The 21849-nt window shown below is 37.1% G+C and overlaps 1 long non-coding RNA gene across 1 annotated transcript; it reads left to right on the top strand.

The window, feature by feature from the left end:
- Nucleotides 1–14398: 14398 nt before the first annotated feature.
- Nucleotides 14399–20405, top strand: LOC116564105. The gene is made up of 3 exons (XR_004274737.1): nucleotides 14399–14410; nucleotides 15954–15960; nucleotides 20086–20405. It is a non-coding gene; the product is annotated as an uncharacterized LOC116564105 (long non-coding RNA).
- Nucleotides 20406–21849: the final 1444 nt, after the last annotated feature.

Below are 21849 nucleotides of genomic sequence, written 5' to 3'. Positions count from 1 at the left end.
AAAAATCAAGTAATGTAATCCATCACATCAAGGTAAAAAAGAAAAATCATGTGATCATATCAATAGACACAAAAGAAAAAATGGGAGAGAAAAATATTTGAAGAAATAATAGCTAAAATGTCTTAAATTTAGAGGCATAAGTTTATAGCCTTAAGAAATCAGTGAATTTTATAACAGGATAAATGCTAAGAAAACCAAGATTAGGCACATCAGAGTCAAAGGGCTAAAAATCAAATATAAAGAGCAAATATTGAAAGCAGTCAAATAAAGCCATACATTATCTGCAAAGAAACAAGATCTCTGACTTCTCATTTAAAACTATGGAGGACAAAAAACAGTGGAACAAAATCTTTGAAATAATGAAGAAAAAAAACCCTCTCTGCCAAGAATTCTATAGCTAGCAAAACTAGCCTTTAAGAATGAAGATGAAATAAAGGCATTTTCAGAAGAGAGAAAACTAAGGGAATCAACTGCTAATAAATCTTAAGGAGCAGTAAATAGAGTTATATAATTGCAGGATTCATACACTTTGTGTGAAATTTTACAATGTTATATCTAAGAAGATGGTTTCATTAACAATGCATATTGTAATCCCTTACAACCACCACTAAAAGTAATGTAAGGTATAGCTAAGAGGCCAACAGATAAATTTAAAATGAAATTCTAAAAATATTCAAGTAATCCACTTGAAGGCAAAAAGGGGAAAATGAAAAAATATAAGAAGTGAAGCATAGAGGATTTTTGGGGCAATGAAATTTTTCTGTATGGTACTGTAATGGTAGATTATGATTATGATTATGATGTGTCCATGTGATTTAAGTTGTAACAAACTGTAATACTTTGGTGGGAAATGTTGATAATGGAGGAGACTATGCATATGTAGAGGATTGAGGTATATGAAAAATTTCTCTATACATTCCACTCAATTTTGTTGCGAGATTAAACCTTCTCTAAAGAAAATAAAATCTATTTAAAGAAAAAATAGAGGGAAAACATAAAACAATTAAGTAACAGGCCTAAATTTAATCATATCCATAGATACATTAAATGTCACTGGGCAATTTAAAGTTTCAATTCCAACATGTAAGGAGCATAAAAATCATCTCTGCTGCCATTAAAACAAGATGACCTGGCTAATTTAAAAATCAATGGCTTTTCTTGGACTTATCAGAAAACTAAAGTTGCAAGAAAAACAATCACTTTAAAATCTGGAGTGGAGAAACAAGTGAATCCTAAGTCACAGCTGAAATCTTATTACCTGAAGGATAAGCCACAAGAGCTGTTAACTGACAGGAACACTTAACTGCAAATTTTGATGAATTTATAGAGACTGGGTATAGACTACTATGACAGTAAAAATTTCCTGAGGACATTTTTCTTAGGCGTTTTCCTAGATTTCCATGGGCTTTACCTCCAGGCGCACTACCAAGTGATCACAGTTAAGATCCCAAAGAAATCCCCTCATGGCTCTGACATTTGGGGGTGGGAAAGGTTAATCATTAAGAAATAAGTTTAGAGCCCTCTCCTTAATAAAGTTCTGCTTACAGGGGAAAAGACTTTGCCAGAGCTTTATCCTATCTGGGGAAATAGCATTTCTTCTAACCCACCTCCCCTAAGGTGGAAAAAAAACAGTCAGTAAAGGTTATGGCTTCAAAGTAATAGAGCTGCAGCCATGGAAAGGAATTAGGCAATGAGCCATATTACTGGAAAACACTTGTAATGGTAACATCCCAGAGACACAGGTGCACTAAAAGATTGAAATTTAATTTAAGATTATAAAATGCTACTTCTCCTCACACCTACTATCACACCAACAGGCCCTAGTAAAACAACTGTGACAGAGACACAAGATGTAGACTGTATGTAAAGAGTAAAGGGGAGTTCTTAAGGAAGCCTAAAGACAATGGAGGGATCAAAACCAAGGACATTAGGGGAATTTGAAGCTACAACAAACATTAACCACTGAAATCCTATAGCTAAATTAATATGAAACCTCATGCTGAAAGCCTATTACCTCAGTTCCTATTACTCAATGCATCGTATCTGACTTTCAAACACACACACACACACACACACACACACACACACACCCCATTCTAAAAACATTAATAAAAAAAATTTAGCGTGAAAAGGCAAATCAAGCATTAAAACCAGATTCAGATATGACTCAGATTTTGGAATTTTCAGACAGGGAATTTAAAATAACTATGCTTAATATGTTAATTACTCTAAGAGGAAAAGGAGACAGCATGCAAGCAGAAATGGGTATATAAGCAGAAAGATGGAAATTCTAAAAAGGAATCAAAAGGAAATGTTAGAAATCAAAAACATTGTAGCAGAAATAAAGAATGCTTTGATGGGGTCATCAGTAGACTAGACATGGCCAAGGAAATAATTAGTGAGCTTGAAGATATATTGACAAAATTTCTCAGATTAAAACCAAGGTAGAAAAGAGAATAAAATTAAAAAAACAGAACAGAACAGAAAATCCAAAAACTATGAGAAAATTGCAAAAGGTGTCACACATGCATAGTTGAAATACCAGAGAAGAAATATTACATGTATGTTTGTGTGTGTGTGTGTGTGTGTGTGTGTGTGTGTGTGTGTGTGTAGAGAGAGAAAGATATAGAGATCAAGAGAGAGAAGGAGCTAGGGAAAAAGGAAGGAGCTGAAGTAATAAAAGCTAATGAAGGCTGAGCATTTTCCAAAGTTTATGACAGAGACCAAACCTTAAATCTAGGAAGCTCAGAGAACACCAAGCAGGATAAATATCAACACACACATACCTATACTGTCATTTTCAAACTGCAAAAACTAAAGACAAATCTGAGAAGAATCCAGAGGATAAAAACTTTTTTCCTGTACAGGAAGAAGGATAAGAATTATAATGGGCTTCTCATCATAAACTATACAGACAAAATAAAGAGTGAAGTAAAATATTTAAAGTCTTTAAAAAAAAATACCAGTGTAGAATTCTATGTCCAGCAAAGTTATCCTTTATAAGTTAAGGAGGAATAAAGACTTTCTCAGACAAACACAAACTGAGAGAATTCATTGCCAGCAGACCTCCCTAAAAGAAATGTTAAAAGTAGTTTTTCAGACAGAGGAAATTTTGTAGTTCAGAAACTTGGAACTACACAAAGAAAAGAAGAGCATCAGTGAAGAAATAAGTGAAGATAACATAGAATCTGTTACTTTTCTTTTTCTTACTAGATAACTGTTTAAAGTAATAATAATAACAACAATTTGTTAAAGTAATAATAGTAACAATGTGTATAGCATGGATTTCATGGTTTTTAATTTCATGGATAAGTGAAATTGATGACTACAATGTTACAAAGACTGAAAAGAGGAACTGAAGAGCAGTTATAAGTCACCTGCATTACACATGTTCTTTGAAAGTGAACTAATATTTGTTAAAAATACATATTGCAACCTCTGGGAAACTTTTTTTAATTTCAAAAAGTATAGTTGCTGCCATTGCTTTTGATGTTTTAGTCATGAAGTCCTTGCCTATGCCTATTCCCTGAATGGTATTGCCTAGGTTTTCTTCCAGGGTTTTTATGGTGTTAGGTCTTATGTTTAAATTTTGTATTCATTGGGCGTTAATTATGGTAACAAAAGCCAAAATAGACAAATGGGGTCTAATTAAACTAAAGTGTTCTGCACAGCAAAAGAAACAATCATTAGAATGAACCAGCAATCAACAGAATGGGAAAAAAATTTTGCAATCTACCAATCTGACAAAGGGCTAATATCCAGAATCAACAAAGAACTAAAACAAATTTACAAGAAAAAAACAAACAAACCCATCAAAAAGTGGGCAAAGGCTATGAACAGACACTGTTCAAAAGAAGACATTTATGCGGCCAACAAACATGAAAAAATGTTCATCATCACTGGTCATTAGAGAAACGCAAGTCAAAACCACATCGAGATACCATCTCATGCCAGTTAGAATGGCGATCATTAAAAAAATCTGGAGACAACCGATGCTGGAGAGGATATGGAGAAACAGGAACACTTTTACACTGTTGGTGGGAGTGTAAATTAGTTCAACCATTGTAGAAGACAGTGTGGGTATTCCTCAAGGACCTAGAAATAGAAATTCCATTTGACCCAGCAATCCCATTACTGAGTATATACCCAAAGTATTATAAATCATCCTATTATAAAGACACATGCACATGTATGTTCTTTGTGGCACTGTTTACAATAGCAAAGACTTGGAACCAACCCAAGTGCCCATTCTTTATAGACTGGATAAAGAAAATGTAGGACATATACACCATGGAATACTATGCAGCCATAAAAAACGATGAATTCATGTCCTTGCAGGAACATGGATGAAGCTGGAAACCATCATTCTCAGCAAATTGACACAAGAACAGAAAACCAAACACCTCATGTTCTCACTCCTAAGTAAGTGTTGAACAATGAGAACACATGGACACAGGGAGGGGAACATCATACACCGGGACCTGCTGGGGGGTGGGGGGAACTAGGGTAAGGAAAGAGGGGTTGTGGGGATTGGGGAGGGATAACATTAGATGAAATACCTAACATAGGTGATGGAGGGATGGATGCAACATACCACCATGGCAAGTGTTTACCTATGTAACAATCCTGCATGACCTGCACATGTACCCCAGAACTTAAAGTATAATTTTTTTAAAAGTATAATTGATATGCTAAAACAGGAGATAAAAAAGAATAATATAAAATGATCAATTAAAACTTGAAGTGGGAGAACCAAAAAATGCAATAAATAAAAAATAGTTACAAACATAGTAGACATTAATTCATTTATATCAATAACCACTTTTTTTTTTTTTTTTTGAGATGGAGTCTTGCTCTGTCACCCAGGCTGGAGTGCAATGGCACCATCTCAGCTCACTGTAACCTTCACTTCCTGGGTTCAAGCAATTCTCCTGTCTCAGCCTTCAGAGTAGCTGGGATTATAGGAGCACACCACCATGCCAGAGATAGCCACTTTAAATGGTAACAATATAAATACACTGATTAAAAGACTACAATTGTCATGGTAGATTTTTTAAAAAGACCTAACTAGATAAGTCTCTATGAAACCCACTACAAATATAAAGACTCAAGAGAAAAGTAAAGGGATAGAGAAAGAATACCACACTAATACTAATCAAAGTAAGCTGAAGTAGTTGTATTAACTTCAGACAAATGTGATTTAGAAAAATTTATCAAAGATAAAGGAGGTATTACATAATGAAAAAGGACTCATTTCTCCAAGAAGACATAACAATCCTAAACATGTAAGCACCTAACAATAATGTCAAAATACACGAAGCAAAAACTGATAGAGTAGCAAGGAGAAAGGAAAAAAAAAAATCACCATTATAGCTGAAGACTTTAGTAAGCTTCTGTAAGTAACTTATAGGTTAAGCTGGCATAAATTCAATAAAGATATAGTTGGCCTGAAAAACACTATCAACTAACTGTATCTAAGTTTATAGAATACTCCATCCAACTACAGCAGAATACAGATTCTTCTCAAGCTCACATGAACATTCACCAGGATAGGCCACATCTTGAGCCACTGAATACACCTTAACATAGTAAAAGGATATAAATCATATGACGCATATTCTTAGACAACAATGGAATTAAAGGAGAAATTAGCAACAGAATGATACCTGGGAAATACGCAAAAATTTGGAAAATTGAATAATATATTTCTAAATAACACAGGACTTAAAGAAGAAAACTCAAGAGAAATTGAAAATATGGAACTAAATAAAAATAAAATACAATTTTTCAAACTTTGTGGGATAGAGTTACAGCAATGCCAAGAAAGAAATCTATAGTATTAAATGTCATTAAAATCAAAAAAGATCTAAAATAAAAAACCTGTGTCTACCTTAAGAAACTAGAGAAAGAAGAACAATTAAAGTCTAAATGAAACAAAAGAAAATAAGTAATAAAAATTAGAACATATGTCAAGGAAACTGAACATGAGAAAATAATGAGAGAAAATTGGTGAAACCAAAAGCTGGTTCTTTGAAAAGATTAATAAAGTTGACAAAACTATTGCCAGGCTAACAAAGAAAAACAGAGAGAAGGCACAAATAACCAATATAAGAATAAAATAAGAATCATCATTACTAACCCCATGAATATTAAAAGTGTAATACATGAATATTATAAACAACTCTATGCTCACAAATTTGATTACTTAGATGAAACTGACAAATTCCTTGAAAGACTCAAACTATCAAAACTCACATAAGAAGAAATAGAGATTGCATATCTCTTATTCAAAATGCTTAATACTAGAACTGTTTCAGGTTTTGAATTTTTTTTGGATTTTGGAATATTTGCACATACATAAGGAGATATCTTGGGGATAATACTCAAGTCTAAACACAAAATTAATGTATGTTTTATATACACATAGCCTGAAGGTAATTTTATACAATATCTTTAATAATTTTATGAATGAAACAAAGTTTTAACAGCATTTTTTACTTTTTTTTTTTTTTTTAATGGAGTCTCGCTCTGTAGCCCAGGCTGGAGTGCAGTGGCACGATCTCGGCTCACTGCAAGCTCTACCTCCTGGGTCCCAGTTCAAGCAATTCTCCTACCTCAGCCTCCCAAGTAGCTGGGACTACAGGCACAAGTTACCATGCCCAGCAAATTTTTGTATTTTTTTAGTAGAGACAGGGTTTCACCATGTTGGCCAGTCTGGTCTTAAACTCCTGAGCTCATGATCCACCTACCTCAGCCTCCCAAAGTACTGGGATTACAGATGTGAGCCACCGTGCCCGGCCTCATTTTTTAAATTTTTAAAACTGCTTTTAGGTACAAAAGAAGTGTACATATTTATGAGTTACATGACATATTTTGATACAGACATGCAATGTATAATAATCACATCAGGACAAATGGGGCACCCATCACTTCAAGCATTTATCTTTTCTTTGTGTTACAAACAATCCAATTATACTCTTTTAATTATTTTAATATGTACAATAGATTGTTGCTGACTGTAGTCACTCTGTTGTGCTATCGAATACTTGATCTTACTTATTCTAATTAAAATTTTGTACCAATGAATCATCTCCACTTCTCCCCTACCCTACTACCCTTCTCAGCTTCTAGCTACCATCATTCTACTCTCTATCTCCACGAGTTCATTTGCTATAAATTTTAATTCCCACAAATTAGTGAGAACATGTGAAGTTTATCTTTCTGTGCCTGGCTTATTTCACTTAATATAATAATCTGTAGTTCCATTCATATTGTTGCAAATGACAGAATTTTATTATTTTTATGGCTGAATAGTACTTCACTGTGTACAACCACATTTTCTCTATCCATTCATCTGTTGATGAACACATTTACATTGCTTCCAAATTTTCACTATTATGAATAGTGTTACAGCAAACTGGGAGTGCAGATATTTTTTCAATATACTAATTTCCTTTCTTCTAGGTATATACCTAGCAGTGAGATCGTATGGTAATTCTATTTTTAGTTTTTTGAGGGACCTCCAAACTATTCCCCGTAGTGGCTGTACTCATCTATATTCCCACCAACAGTGTATAAATGTTCCATTTTCTCCATATTCTTGCCAGCATTGGTTATTGCCTGTCTTTTGGATAAAAGTAATTTTAACTGGGGTAAGATAATATCTGATTTTAGTTTAAATTTGCATTTCTCTAATGTGTAATGCTGTTGAGCACCTTTTCATATGTCTGTTCCCATTTGTATGTCTTCTTTTGAGAAATGTCTGTTTAGATCTTTTGCCTATTTTTAAATTGGATTATTAGGTTTTTTACCTATAGAGTTGTTTGAGATCCTTATATATTCTGGTTATTAATCCTTTGTCAGATGAATAGTTTGCAAATATTTTCTCCCATTCTGTGGATTGTCTCATTTCATGAATATTTTCTTTTAGTAGTTTCATTGTTTGAGGTCTCAGATTTAAGTCTTTAACACATTTTTATTTGATTTTTGTATATAGCAAGAGATAGGGATCTAGTTTCATTCTTCTGTATAAGGCTATCCAGCTTTCTGAGCATATCCAATTTTCCCAGCACCATTTAGGAAGGAGATTATCCTTCCCCCAATGTATGTTCATGGCACCTTTGTTGAAAATGAGTTCACTGTAAACACATAGATTTAGTTCTGGGGTCTCTATTCTGTTCCATTGGTCTATGTGTCTGTTTTTATACCAGTACCATGCTCTTTTGGTTACTATAGCTCTGCAGTATAATTTAAAGTCAGGTAATGGGATTCCTCCGGTTTTGTTCTTTTTGCTTAGGGCATCTTAGGCTATTCTGGATCTTTTGTAGCTCCATATAAATTTTAGAGTTGTTTTTCTGTTTCTGTGAAGGATGTTATTGATATTTGGATAGGGATTGCATTTAATGTATATATCACTTTAGGCAGTATGGATGTTTTAACAATATTGATTCTTCCATCCATGAACATGGAATATCTTTTCATTTTCTTGTGTCCTCTCTAATTTTTTGTATCAATGTTTTATAGTTTTCATTGTAGAGATTTCTTACTTCTTTGGTTAATTCATGGGTATTTAATTTTATTTATGGTGATTATAATGAAACTACTTTCTTGATTTTGCTTTTTACATTGTCCTCTGTTGGCATACAGAAATACTGCTGATTTAGGTATAGCAATTTTGTGTCCGGCAACTTTACTGAATCTGTTTACCAATTTTGATAATTTCTTTTAATGGTCTTCAGATTTTTCCAAAGATCATATCATCTGCAAACAAGGATAATGTAACTTTTTCCTTTTCAATTTGGATGCCTTTTATTTCTTTCTCTTGCCTGATTGTGCTACCAAGAACTTGCTGTAAGTACGTTGAATAACCATGGTGAAAGTGAGCATCCTTTTCATGTTCCAGATCTTCCAGGAAAGGCTTTCAGTTTTTTCCCCATTCAGTATGTTACTAACTGTAAGCCTGTCACATATGGCTTTTATTGTGTTGAGCTATGTTTCTTCTACACCCAGCTTTTTAACGGCTTCTTTTATGAATTGATTTTAAATTTTATTAAATGTCTTCTCAGAATCAATTGAAATGATCTATGATTTTTGTCCTTCATTCAGTTTACATGATGTATGACATTAATTTGCATATGTTGAACCATCCCCACATCCCTCTTCCCTCCCCTTTTCACATGAAGAGTCTCTCCCTTTTGGCCACCACTGCCCCAGTTCCACAGTGAGTACCACCTGACTACTGGTGATGTTCATTCAAAGCCCAAGGGCTCTAATCAGCTTGTGAAGAATGCTGCCAGGCCTGAGACTCTCCCTTCAGGAGAGTGGGTTCCCCTCTGGCCCAGGGCAGGTCCAGAAATGCTGTTCAAGAGCCAAAACTTGGAATCAGGGACTTCAAGAGCCCACTTGTTGCTCTACCCCACTGTGGCTGAGCTGGTACTTAAACTGCAAGACAAAGTTCCCTTTAGCCTCCCTCTCCTTTTCTTAAGCAGAAATCCCTTCCCATAGCCACCACAGCTTGGAAAGTGCTAGGTCACATCCAAAGCACATCTCCGAATCTCACCAAAGGCCCACAGGGAGTACTGCCTGGGACCACTACTGATTATTCAGGACCCAAAAGCTCTTTAGTCAGCAGTGATGAAATCCTGCCAGGATTGGGTCCTTTCCTTCAAAGCAGTGGGTTCCCTTCTGGCCCATCATGTGTCTGGAAATGTCTACAAGCTAGGGCCTGGATTTGGGGTCTGATATGGTTAGGCTTTGTGTCCCCACTCAAATGTTATTTTGAATTGTAATCCCCACGTGTCAAGGAAGAGATCTGGTGGGAGGTGATTGAATCACAAGGGCGGTGTCCCCCATGCTGTTCTTGTGATAGTGAGGTCTCACAAGGTCTGATGGTTTTATAAGAGCTGACAGTTCCTACTTTATGCATTCACTCTTTCACCTGCCACCACGTAAGATGTGCTTCTTCCCTTTCTGCTGTTGCTACAAATATCCCGTGGCCTCCCCAGCCATGCGGAATTGTGAATCAATTAAACCACTTTTCTTTATAAATTACCCAGTCTTGGGAAGCTCTTAATAGTGGTATGAGAACAGACTAACATAGGGTCTCAGCTCTCTGCCTCGTGCTCTATCTTACTGTGGCTGTGCTGGTATCCAAGTTGCAAGACACAGTCATCTTTACTCTTCCCTCTCCTCTCCTCCAGCAAAGGAAGGAGTCTTCCCTGGAGCTTCAAGCTATATTGCCTGGAGTTGAATGAGGAGTGACAAAAGTACTCCCTTGGCCACTCCAACTGGTGTCTCAGTGAGACATATGCCCCCAAAGTCCACTGGCTCCAAGCCCAGCACAGCACCAGGACTTGCCCAGGAATTGTAATGCTTGTGGCCTAGACTGCCTTTCAAGTTTATTTGGAGCCCCAGAGCACTTTAGCGCCCTTTAGTCAGAACTCAGTTTCCAACTGCTGGGATGAGCAAGTCTCTACTAGTTAGGGTTGGTCTAAATGATCCCTTTGTGGGTGCTAGCTGAATTCCACCTAATATTGCTTTTCAGTGTGACAAGGCAGCATGGAGTTCTAATGCAAAATCCCACAATCACTGTGGTCTTCCTTCCCCAAGTACACAGATTCTCCACACCATGTGGCAACTGTTGAGGGAACGAGGGAGGGGTGGTGGCAGCAATTCAAGACTGTCTTTTCTACCGTTTTATGCCTTTTTCAGTGATATGAAGTTAAAACCAGGCACTGTTCCCTTTAGTCTTGAGTTTCTGAGATTCAATTTACTAATACTTTATCGAAGATTTTTGGATCTGTGTTCACAAGAGGTATTAGTCTATATTTTTCTTGTAATGTCTTTATCTGGGTTTGGTATCAGGATAATACTGGCCTCACAGATGAGTCAGGAAGTTTTGCTCTCCTCAGATTTTCTGGAAGATATTGTAAAGCACTGGGATTATCTCTTCCTTCATGTTTGGTAGAATTTGTAAGTGAAAGCATCTGGGCCTGGTGCTTTCTATTTTGTACAGTATTAATTGTTGATTCCATTTCTTTAATAATATAGACCCATGTGAATTAGCTATTTCATATTGCGCAAGTTTTGTTAGATTGTGTATTTTATATGATTATTTTTTAGATAGTGTATTTTAAGAAATTAGTCAATTCCATCTAAGTCAGCAACTTCATGGGTATAGAATCGCCAAACTTTTTTATTCCTTCCTTTACAGTCTGCCATGGCAGTTTTTGCTTCTCTATCTAATTTAATGTGGGCCATGACTTTCCACAAAACTCCAAGAGCAATCCAGCATTTTACCAGAATTATCTCCAAGGGCTCTTGCCACATGCTACATTCTGTATCATGGGACAGTAACTTCATAGTAAAAAACATGTAATCACTCCCCTATTACTTTTCCCCAGGACATGCCTAACTGATTCAGGCTTCAATGTAATCCTAGTATTGGTCTAGTGGCCAGAAGGAGAATTGAGGGTAAATGCTAAGGAGAATCAACACTTTATTGCTAACTGCCTAATAGTCTTCAAGAAAGGAAGTCTCTGTATTTTTGCAATAGAGAATTGGTGCCATTTCCACAAACCTAGAGAGCACAAGAGGAATTTTTTTTTTCTTTTTTTGAGGAGTCTCACTCTGTCACCAGGCTGTGCAATGGCACAATCTCCGCTCACTGCAACCTCTGCCTTCTGGGTTCAAGTGATTCTCCTCCCTCAGCCTCCTAAGTAGCTGGAACTACAGGCATATGCCACCACCCCCAGCTAATTTTTGTATTTTTAGTAGAGACAGGTTTCACCATGTTGGCCAGGATGGTCTCGATCTCTTGACCTCATGATCCACCCGCCTCAGCCTCCAGAGTGCTTGGGTTACAGGCATGAGCCAACGTGCCCAGCCAGGAGAAATATTAATGCTCAAGTACATCTACCCAGATAACCTTCTATCAAATCTTGCAGTCTCACTCCTTCTCTATCAGGGAATTATCTTGAGCATAGAAAACTTGGCTAGGCTGAGAATTCCCCTTTCTCTGAAGTTCTGCCACCCCTAAAAATTAGGTCCTGGGTCTGATCTTCAGTTGCATCTCTCTTCCACTACCAAGAAATGAGGTCATTGTGAAGGCTACCTAAGCAGCACCCTAGCTCTCACATTTTGCTTTGAATTGGTGGCAGATGACTGGGCATGGTGGCTGATGCCTGTAATCCCAGCACTTTGGGAGGCTGAGGCAGGCAGATCACCTGAGGCCAGGAGTTTGAGACCAGCCTGACCAACATGATGAAACCCCATCTCTGCTAAAAATACAAAGTTAGCTGAGTGTGGTGACACATGTCTGTAATCCCAACTACATGCAAGGCTGAGGCAGGAGAATTGCTTGAACCCAGGAGGTGGTGAGCCGAGATCACACCATTGTACTGCAGACTGGGGAACAAGAGCGAAGCTCCCTCTCAAAAAATAAAAATAAATTGGTGGTAGATTGTCCTGAGTCTATAATTTTCTTTTCAAAATTCTGCAATAACCATCCAATTTCCTAGTTATGGAAATCATTCTCTTCTATGTTCCCAATGCCATACTTTACAAACCTACGCAACCTCTTTAATAATATCCTATCCCAGTTCTCACGAGTGAATGTCTCAGCAGTTGTCCTCTACTGCATACCACAAAAGGCTATCAGAACTGGTGATGAGGTACATTGTCATACATCCAGAAAGTGATCCAAGTTAGGAGTCCCATTCCTAGAGTCTGCTTCCTGGAAACACTTCTGGAAATGACTGCATTAGGTTGAGCTCACTAGACACAGAGCTTGAGACAGGGTTTGTAATGCATGTGATCTGAGAGAGTGCTTTTCAGGAAAGTATTCCTAGATAGGGAGAGAAGGAAGCATAACAGGAAAGGATAAAGAATCAAGCAAGGATATGTTTTCTGGTAAAGGCTAGCTATGGCTTAATCCAGAGGGGAGGCTCAGAAGCATAAGCCACACCACAGTGTTGACCCTTGTTGAGGTAAAGAATCCAGCCTTTCATAGCCCCATGTTAGTCATTCACTGTCTAAGGACCATTCTCAGAGGGGGTATAACTTCCCAGGGGTGATGGTTCTCATTAGAAGATGGCAATTCTCAGAAGCATTTGACATTGTTAGCAGTTGACACGCAGCATCTGGAGGTGTGGGTGCACTGGCTTGTTAAATGGGGATCTGGGTAAGACATCATTACATTAGAAGTGGTAAAAAGTTTTTTCTATACTTAATGCTGTGAAAACTGGATACCCAGTTGACTGAAAAAAATATTGAATTATCTTCATAACATATTAAAACTTCAATTCCAAGCAGATTATAAATATACATATTAAAGGTGACACAATAAAATTCCCAGAAAAAAAAGTATGCTATCTTCATATTCTTAGAATAGTATAAAATTTCTCGACCATCACATAAAAAAAGCATATCCTTAAAGAACATGATTGGTGAAATTAATACTTTTGCACATTTAAAGACATCATTAAGAGAATGAAAAGGCAAATCACAGAATGGGAGAAGATACAGGCACTACAGATATCTGACAAAATATTGATCAGAATATATGACATTCCTACAAAGTAATGTGAAAAAGGCTAACAACTTTATTTTAAAAACTTTTTTTTACAAAAGATATGAACATGCTCTTCATAAGAGAATATGACTTTCAAACATATGAAAGGGCTCTTAAGCTCATTAATCAAGAAAATTTGAAACCACTGTGTATCCATCTAGGTGACTAAAATTAAAAAGACTAACAATAATAAGTGCTGACTAGATTGTGGAGAAACTGGAACTCTCCTACATTGCTTCTGGGAGGATAAATTGTCATGACCATTTGAAAAACCATTTAGCTATATGTACAACAAGAGAATACACACACTAGATGATACAGGAATTTCATTCATAGGTAAAATACTCAACAGAAATGTGTATATATGCAGACAAAAGAGCACGTGCAAGAATGTTCATAGTAATGTTATTCATAACTGAAAACCAGAAACCAAAATCCCCCTGTGGGGTAAAATAGGTAAGTATATCTATATCATGGAATTCTAAACAGTAATAAAAATATAAACAAATCACTCTCACATACAACAATTAAATTAATCTCACAGAAAAAAATTATAGCATACAATTCCATTTAAATGAAGTGTAAGTTGTTACCTCTGGGGAACAAGAGAGAATCATTATTAGGAACAAGGATGAGAGGATTGTGTGGATGTTGGTAATGTTATGTTTCTTCACAATCATTTTGTAAAAATTCATCAAGCAGCACAATGGGGATTTATGCCTTTATCTGTATGCATTTTATGTTTTAGTATAAAATGTTATTTTAAAATAAAATACAAAGGACTTGTAATCAGTACACGGTGATTTTCTGAGTCAGCCCAGCACAACCTTTAAAAAATATGTATCAGGTCTCATGCTAAAATCCATATTAATTACAGTTGGATAATTCTTTGTATTTTACAAAGCCTTTTCATACGTTATCTTTGTATTAACGTAATGTAATGGTAAACCAGGACTAGAACATTTCTGAAGTGCAGGGGAACCAGAGCCCAGCTATGCCCACACAAAACCTGTGTGAAGTTATCTCATGATTTGAGAGGGAAAACTGCACAAGAAGTAAAATGCTGCTAACTTTTTTTAATCTCTCGAGTGTATCCAGAGAAGTCCAAGTTTATTTTTCTCATCCTTTCGTCATGTTTTCCAGAGTCTTTTTCCCTTTCTCTTTTTTACTCTCTCTTCCTTTTCTTCTCCTCTGAGGTTCCCTCCTTCTTTTCTTCCATTTTCTTCCTTCTTAGGTCTCCTCTACAGTAGTTCCATGGAGATAGTAGAGACAGTGGTGAAAATATCACCATTAAGGCTATTCATGGGGAGAATGCTTTATTCTTTTGTTGTTTTCCATTTCAAACAGTAGCGTTAATTCTTTATCTGTCTAAACATTCTCATAAGAAATATGGTAGAGCACATGATATAGGTAGTTCACAGTCCACCAAAAATTCATGGTCTCCTATCCATAGTGCAGAGATTCTTTGAAATGTGACTGCCCAGGTAGGAACTACGTTTTCCAGTCTTCTTTGCAACTAGGTGAGACCATATAAATTGAGTTCTAGCCCATGAACTCAATATTTCCACTCATGCCACGGAAATGTTGCATGCCATGTCCAGTTCTGGTCCATAAAATTATTTTCTCTGGCTTACTTTCCCTAGTAGGGGGAAATCCTTGGTGAGCAAACCTTGGTGCATCCATATACTGACATTGGCGAGGCCTCTATCAACCTAGATTTCTAAATGACTATGTGGAGGAAAACCGCTGCCCACATTTTCCCCTGCCTGCCACTGGCGTATGGACAAGAAATAAACTTGTATTATATTTGAGCCTATATACTCTGGGATATATTTGTTAAAGCAATTGGCCCTGATGCAGTCTTTTTGGAATCTTTAGTGAAGCTTGCCAGATTATTTTTTCCAAGCCCTAGGCCTGATAGGTGGTAAAATTTCCGTGACTATTCCTGCTCATAGGGGAGACTAAATTTTCCACTCCATGGATGTCATTGAAAACATTCTTCCTCAAATAGTTTGTTCTCTGAAACAGGGAACAGAGCAGTTGTGTATCATATCTATTCATCAATGAGTCAAAGAAAAGGCCTGGGAAAATGCCAATTAATTCTTGTAGCCTAAATAAAGAAGAGATGTCACATCTTTTCTCTTTAATTCTACAGATCAGTATCTTTACCAACGCCTGTATGAGATGGCTTAACTAAGGAACCATCAGAGGCCTCTGAACAGAGTGCAATAACTGAAAATATGATGGGGCTTAGCAACATTTCATTCAGAAATACAGTGGTTTCCTGAAAACCCAGCTTCAGAATTTTGTGGTTTGGAAACCAAAGACAAGGCTTGTTTTGTAAGAATGTTTTGTTTTTAAAAAAAAAAAAAAAAATACTGAGTAGTTTGGTGAGTGCCCCACTACCCAAGCCTCCTGCTTCGTAAAACAATGCCAAGGAATTCCAGTGGTCTGGTACACATTTGGCTTGGCAGGTGCTTTATGCTTAAAGACACATGAGACTTTGTCAGATTGGATCAAACTGCTCTAATCATAACCTTGGAAAACCATCCCAGGGATATCTTAACTCCATCCCCAGGATATCTTGGAATCTCTTGAAAAATTAATAAAGAATCGGGGGGTGGAAATCTCATAAAGTACTTATGACATGGTCATTAATGCCAAATGATTTTTATCATGACTAATTTTACTATAATATATACTGAGGGAACAAAAAATGATGTAGGCTATCATTTTAGACCATCACTGAACATAGGCCAAGGTACCCAAAGTGTAAACCTTTAATGAATATAGTAGTTTGTTGTGACGCCACTAAGATGTAAAGTGTCACTGATCTCCATGTGACTCCATTTGGCATTCCAACAGTTCCAGTGTTTATAGTTCAGAGATATCTAATCATGTGGTGGGGTACATTCCATAGCTCCATCTGACAGAATAATTCCAGTGTGTCATTTCATAGGAATACTGAACTAGACCCTAACTTGGCTAATACTTGGGTACTCCAAAATCCCAGTGGATTGTTTTTGATGGGAATCTGGCCCCAACAGCTCTGAAATGCTGGCACTTAACCTCTACAGCTAACCCAAGAACTCTCTATCCCAGATTTTATGTTTGAGCCAGTAGGTCATCCTGGACTAACAAATGTAAAAATACTTTGTTGAAGAAAAATGGATTTGATCAAAATTGAGGACTACAACTTCAGGCTAATGATCGTCACCAAAAGGCTTGTTCTTGTGCCTCAGAGCCACTATGCCTCCGTGATTGTAGGGATTGGCAAGGTCCACAGAAAGGACTTTGTACACGATCTCTAGTCACACACACACACACGCACACACACACACACACACACACGCATGCAAATGCACACACAGTTCTCTGAAATGGCTGCAGTACTGAAGTCATAAACTTCAACTGTCCTAAAAACAGACTACTTTCTCCACCAGAATTGTTAGAGGGATGAACAAACGAGTTTCACCATAGAATATAAAGTCCCTTTTGACATGTTTTAAATTAAGCACAGATTTCTTATCTTACGAAAGTAACATATGTTTATAATAAATCCAGAAAATATGAGTAATCTGAGATAAATTCATAATTGTACAACCTATAGATAACAACTATTAATATTTTTGATGCATATTTTTCTATCTCTTCATTATTCAGCATCATAACCACTACCCATAAGAGGCTATTGAGCATTATTAAGCACGTTAAATATAGCTTTTTTTTTTTTTTTTTGAGATGGAGTCTCACTCTGCAGCCCATGCTGGAGTGCAGTGGTGCAATCTCTGCTCACTGCAACCTCCACCTCTTGGATTCAAGCAATTCTCCTGCCTTAGCCTCCCAAGTCAATAGGATTACAGGCACGCACCACCATGTCCAGCTACTTTTTGTATTTTTAGTAGAGACAGGGTTTCGCCATGTTGGCCAAGCTGGTCTCGAACTCCTGACCTCAGGTGATCTGCCTTCCTTGGCCTCACAAAGTGCTGGGATTACAGGTGTGAACCACCAGTCCTAGCCAAAATACAGCTATTTTGAATTAAAATGTACTCTAATGATAAAATACTAACTGGGTTTCAAAAACTGTATCAAGAGGCCCAGCACAGTGGAAGAAAAAAAAAGTCTTTCTTTCTTGGTTTTCTAAAAGGTTTTCAAAATATATGACAATATTTGTCTTTCACCCAAAATAGAAAGATGAAAGAACAATAAATATTATTTACCATGGTGGCTATTACTAAAATATGGATTGGTACATCAATAGAATTAGTGGAATTGGCTTAGAACTTAAAAGCACAGTGTAAACGCACCTACTGTCCAGCTTTACTGAAAAGATCACATTCTACTTCAGTAAAGTACGTAATATCTTACTTTAACCCCAGAAATTGGATGCTGTTTAACTGTGCTCTATAAACATTGTGCATTGGTGGTATTCAGAGCATTTTAAATGTGGACAGAAATAAAATCCTAGAACCTTCATTGGTATTACATCCATTTTTAAGACAGTAAATAGAAGAGAAGTACCTACAAACACCCCCTCTCTTAAACATCTCTGGCTTTAAATCCTGCGCTCTTGTTTTCTGTTTTTCATTGAAATTTTTTGTTGTACCAGGTGAAATGTAGGTCAAGTTGATGGTAAGTGCTGGATAAAAATCTGTTTATACCAAAAGTAAATAGTAAAATCCTCCCAGCCTAACACTGTTTAAAAATATTTCTCCTGCCAACATGCTATTCAGGGTATCCCCAATAAATTTAATGTTGAGGAATTCTTAACATAGACCTCTCTGGATGCTAGACTTTAATCATAACTGCATAATATTCTCTTAGGGAAAGTTTATAAGAATTAAAATTCACAAGACCTTGTATTCCTGGGGATCAATGATGAGAAGCACAATTACAGTCTTATTCAGGTTTCTGTGCCTTGTGTTGCTATGCATTCAGTAAAGCCATAGAAAGAATCAACATGCAGCTAGGGGCAAAAGGTATGCTATGGACTTAAAGTTTGTGTCAACCCAAAATTCATGTGTTGAAGTTCTAATCCCCAATGTGATGGAATAGATGTGGAGACTTTGAGAGGAGGTAATTAGGTTTAGATGAGGTCCTGAGGTTGGAGTCGCCATAATGAGATTGATGCCTTTGTACAGAGGAAGGGACCAGAGTCCTCTCGCTCTCTGCCATGAGAACACAGCAAGAAAGCAGCCATCTGCAAGCCAGAAAGAGAACCCTCACCAGAAACAAAACCCTGCTGGCACCTCCATCTTGGACTTCCAGCCTCCAGAACTGTGAGAAACAAAGTATGTTGTTTCAGTCACCCAGTCCACAGTATTTTGTAATAGCAGCCCTAGTAGATTAAGACAAAGTGAAACTCCAGCACCGAGGACAAGTCAGGTACCACAAAGACCAACACCAACTCCAGGTGAAGTTGCCCCTAGTTCACACTAGAACCTATCAACATACACTGCTTTCTTAGGAGTGATTTTTGAACACTAGCTTACAAAAAAGCCTGTTATAGCAGTAGCAGAGAATGTGGTAGTAGTATAAAATTTAAGTTCTTTGAAATTCACAGATGAAATATTCAGTCCTTCTTCTGCTTGACTTGGGCCGATGTGCCAGATACTTTTAAAGCATCTGGAGTAGTGGGCAGTGAGGAGAGACAAAAAGAGCTGGACTTTTACAAAATCTCTTGAAAGATGTAAAAGCAAAAGACAAACAAAAACCCACGTATATGTTCATTTCAGGTATGTATATACAGTCATGGACTGCATAATGACATTTTGGTTAATGATACACCACATACAGAATGGTGGTCCCATAAAATTACAATGGAGTTGAAAAATTCCTATTGCCCAGTGACTTTGCAGCCATCTCAGAATCATAGTGCAATGCATTACTCACATGTTTTTGGTGAGGCTGGTGTAAACAAACCTACTGTGCTTTCAGTCCTTTAAAAGTATAGCACATACAGTTATGTATAGCACATAATAACGACAATAAGTGACTATGCTCCTGGTTTATGTATTTACTATACTATACTTTTTATTGGCATTTTACCATGTACATCATCTACTTATGAAAAAATGTTAACTGTAAAACAGCTTCATTCAGGTCATTCAGGAGGTATTCCCGAAGGTATTGTTCTCACAGGGGATGACAGTTCCATGCGTGATATTGCTCCTGAAGACCTGCCAGTGGCACAAGATGTGAAGGTGGGAGACAGTGATACTGATGATCCTGATCCTATGTAAGCCTAGGCAGATGTATGTGTGTGGTCTTAGTGTTTAACAAAACCGAAAAATTAAGTTAAAAATTTAAATAGAAAAAAAAGTATACAGCTAAAACATAAAGAAAGAAAATATTTTTGTATAACTGTGCACTGTGTTTGAGTTTTAGGCTAAGTATTATGACAAAACCATCAAAAGTTTAAAAAATCGAAAAGTTTATAAAGTAAAACAGTTATAGTAAGGTAAGGTTAATTTAGTCTCAAAGAAAGAAAAGTATCTTTTAGAAATTGAATGTAGCCTAAGTATACAGTGTTGATAAAGCCTACAGTAGTATACAGTAATGTCCTAGGCCTTCCCATTCACTCAACAGTCACTCACTGACTCACCCAAAGCAACTTCCAGTCCTGTAAACCATTCATAGTAAGTATCCCATACAGGTGTGCCACTTCTTATCTTTATACCATATTTTTACTTAAACTTCTCTATGTTTGGCTACATTTAGATACACCAATATTTCCCATTGTGTTACAGTTGCCTACGGTATTCAGTACAGAAACATGCTGTAGAGGTTTGTATCCTAGGAGCAACAGGCTGTACCATATAGCCTGGGTGCACAGTGGGCTGTCCCACCTAGGTTTGTGGAAGTGCACTCTATAATGATCACACGATGACAAAATCACTGAAGGATGCATTTCTCAGAAAGTATCCCCATCATTATCGTTAAGCAATACATACATATCTAGTTTGTTTGAAGATAATTTTTGCCAATTTAACCCCCAAATAAAATGTTTTTATACAATGTCCAAGCAAATAGGTATAGTCATTTTCGAGATGAAAGTAAATTGTGATTCTCAAAAATTCCTCCAGTATAGCAGCATAGTAACGATGACAACTCTTGCTTAAATGATTGTCATATGTGATCATTAGAGTCTGTGAAGTAGAATCAGTGAAATGTTCAGTGTGGGAGGAGAGTGTTCTAAAGTAACTCTAGGTCCTAGAGCAAGCCATCTTCTGGGCAAAGTCACCTGGCCTAGGGTAATCTTGGCCTGAATCAAAGGATACTTATCTGGCAGTACTCTTTTGGTGTTTCTGGAAGAAAAGTATCACTAAAAGTAAAGCACACACTGCCATACTTCCAGTGCTTCAACCACAATGGAAGAGAATGAAAATCCATCAAGGAAAAATATGTGATGTTTACTAAGAAGACATGAATCTAAAGCTCATAGATGCACAATCTTAATCTCCAGCCATTCAGTTCTAACATGTGCTAAAACCACAACTCTATTCCTGTTGAGAGTAGGACCTGTGTTGTTAAATGACAGCAGTTTTCCACAAGGACTCACCTGGGTGTGGTTCTAGCTCAGTCTCCACCTAGACAAGATCAGCTAAAGTTTTCCATGAAAATGTTGCTTGTGCTTAGAAAATAGGTAGCATAATAGTGAGAATATAAGGAAGGAAAAACCAAAAGAGTTCTCAGCTGCGGAGTTTGTCTAGGTTATGAGCCAGATAGATTGGAGGCCTCTAACACAGAGAACAGGAAATGGAGTGTGTCCCTCTAATAAAAATAGTATCAAATCCTTCCTGTGCATATTTTTAGAATAAATATTTTGCTGGCTTATGCGGATTTGAGTGCCCTTCACTATACTCTTTTGGAACAACCCTTAGCATGAGCTGAGCCACCTTTGCACCAAAAAACCTCAGTGCCCTGGCATACCGTGTTTTCTCAGTGTTATAAACATGTATTGTGTTTTATAATAAGTAGCAGAAAAATAAGGCAGTATGAGTGACCAGGGAGCAATGCATCACTGGGTTCAACCTAGGGTAGATCTACCAGAGCTGAGGAGACACCAAACTATGCCCCAAGATTGGAGGTCCCATTCTTTCAGTTTAGAAATGCTGTGGTCAAATCCCAAAGGGAGAGGCATCAAAGAAGCACCCAGTGAGGGGTGATGCTTCTGAGACTCCCCATTCTCCACCAGTACATTATGAAAGGAGTGAAGCCAAACCCTGAAGGAATATACCAGAGTTCTGAAATACAAGCACGCAAATCTAGGTTCCCTG

The sequence above is a fragment of the Sapajus apella genome, unplaced genomic scaffold (genome assembly GCF_009761245.1).
Source record: "Sapajus apella isolate SASKATOON/1434 unplaced genomic scaffold, GSC_monkey_1.0 scaffold1, whole genome shotgun sequence".
NCBI lineage: Eukaryota > Metazoa > Chordata > Mammalia > Primates > Cebidae > Sapajus > Sapajus apella.
Note: the sequence above shows the minus strand (reverse complement) of the source record. Positions and strands in the feature narration are given on the sequence as shown.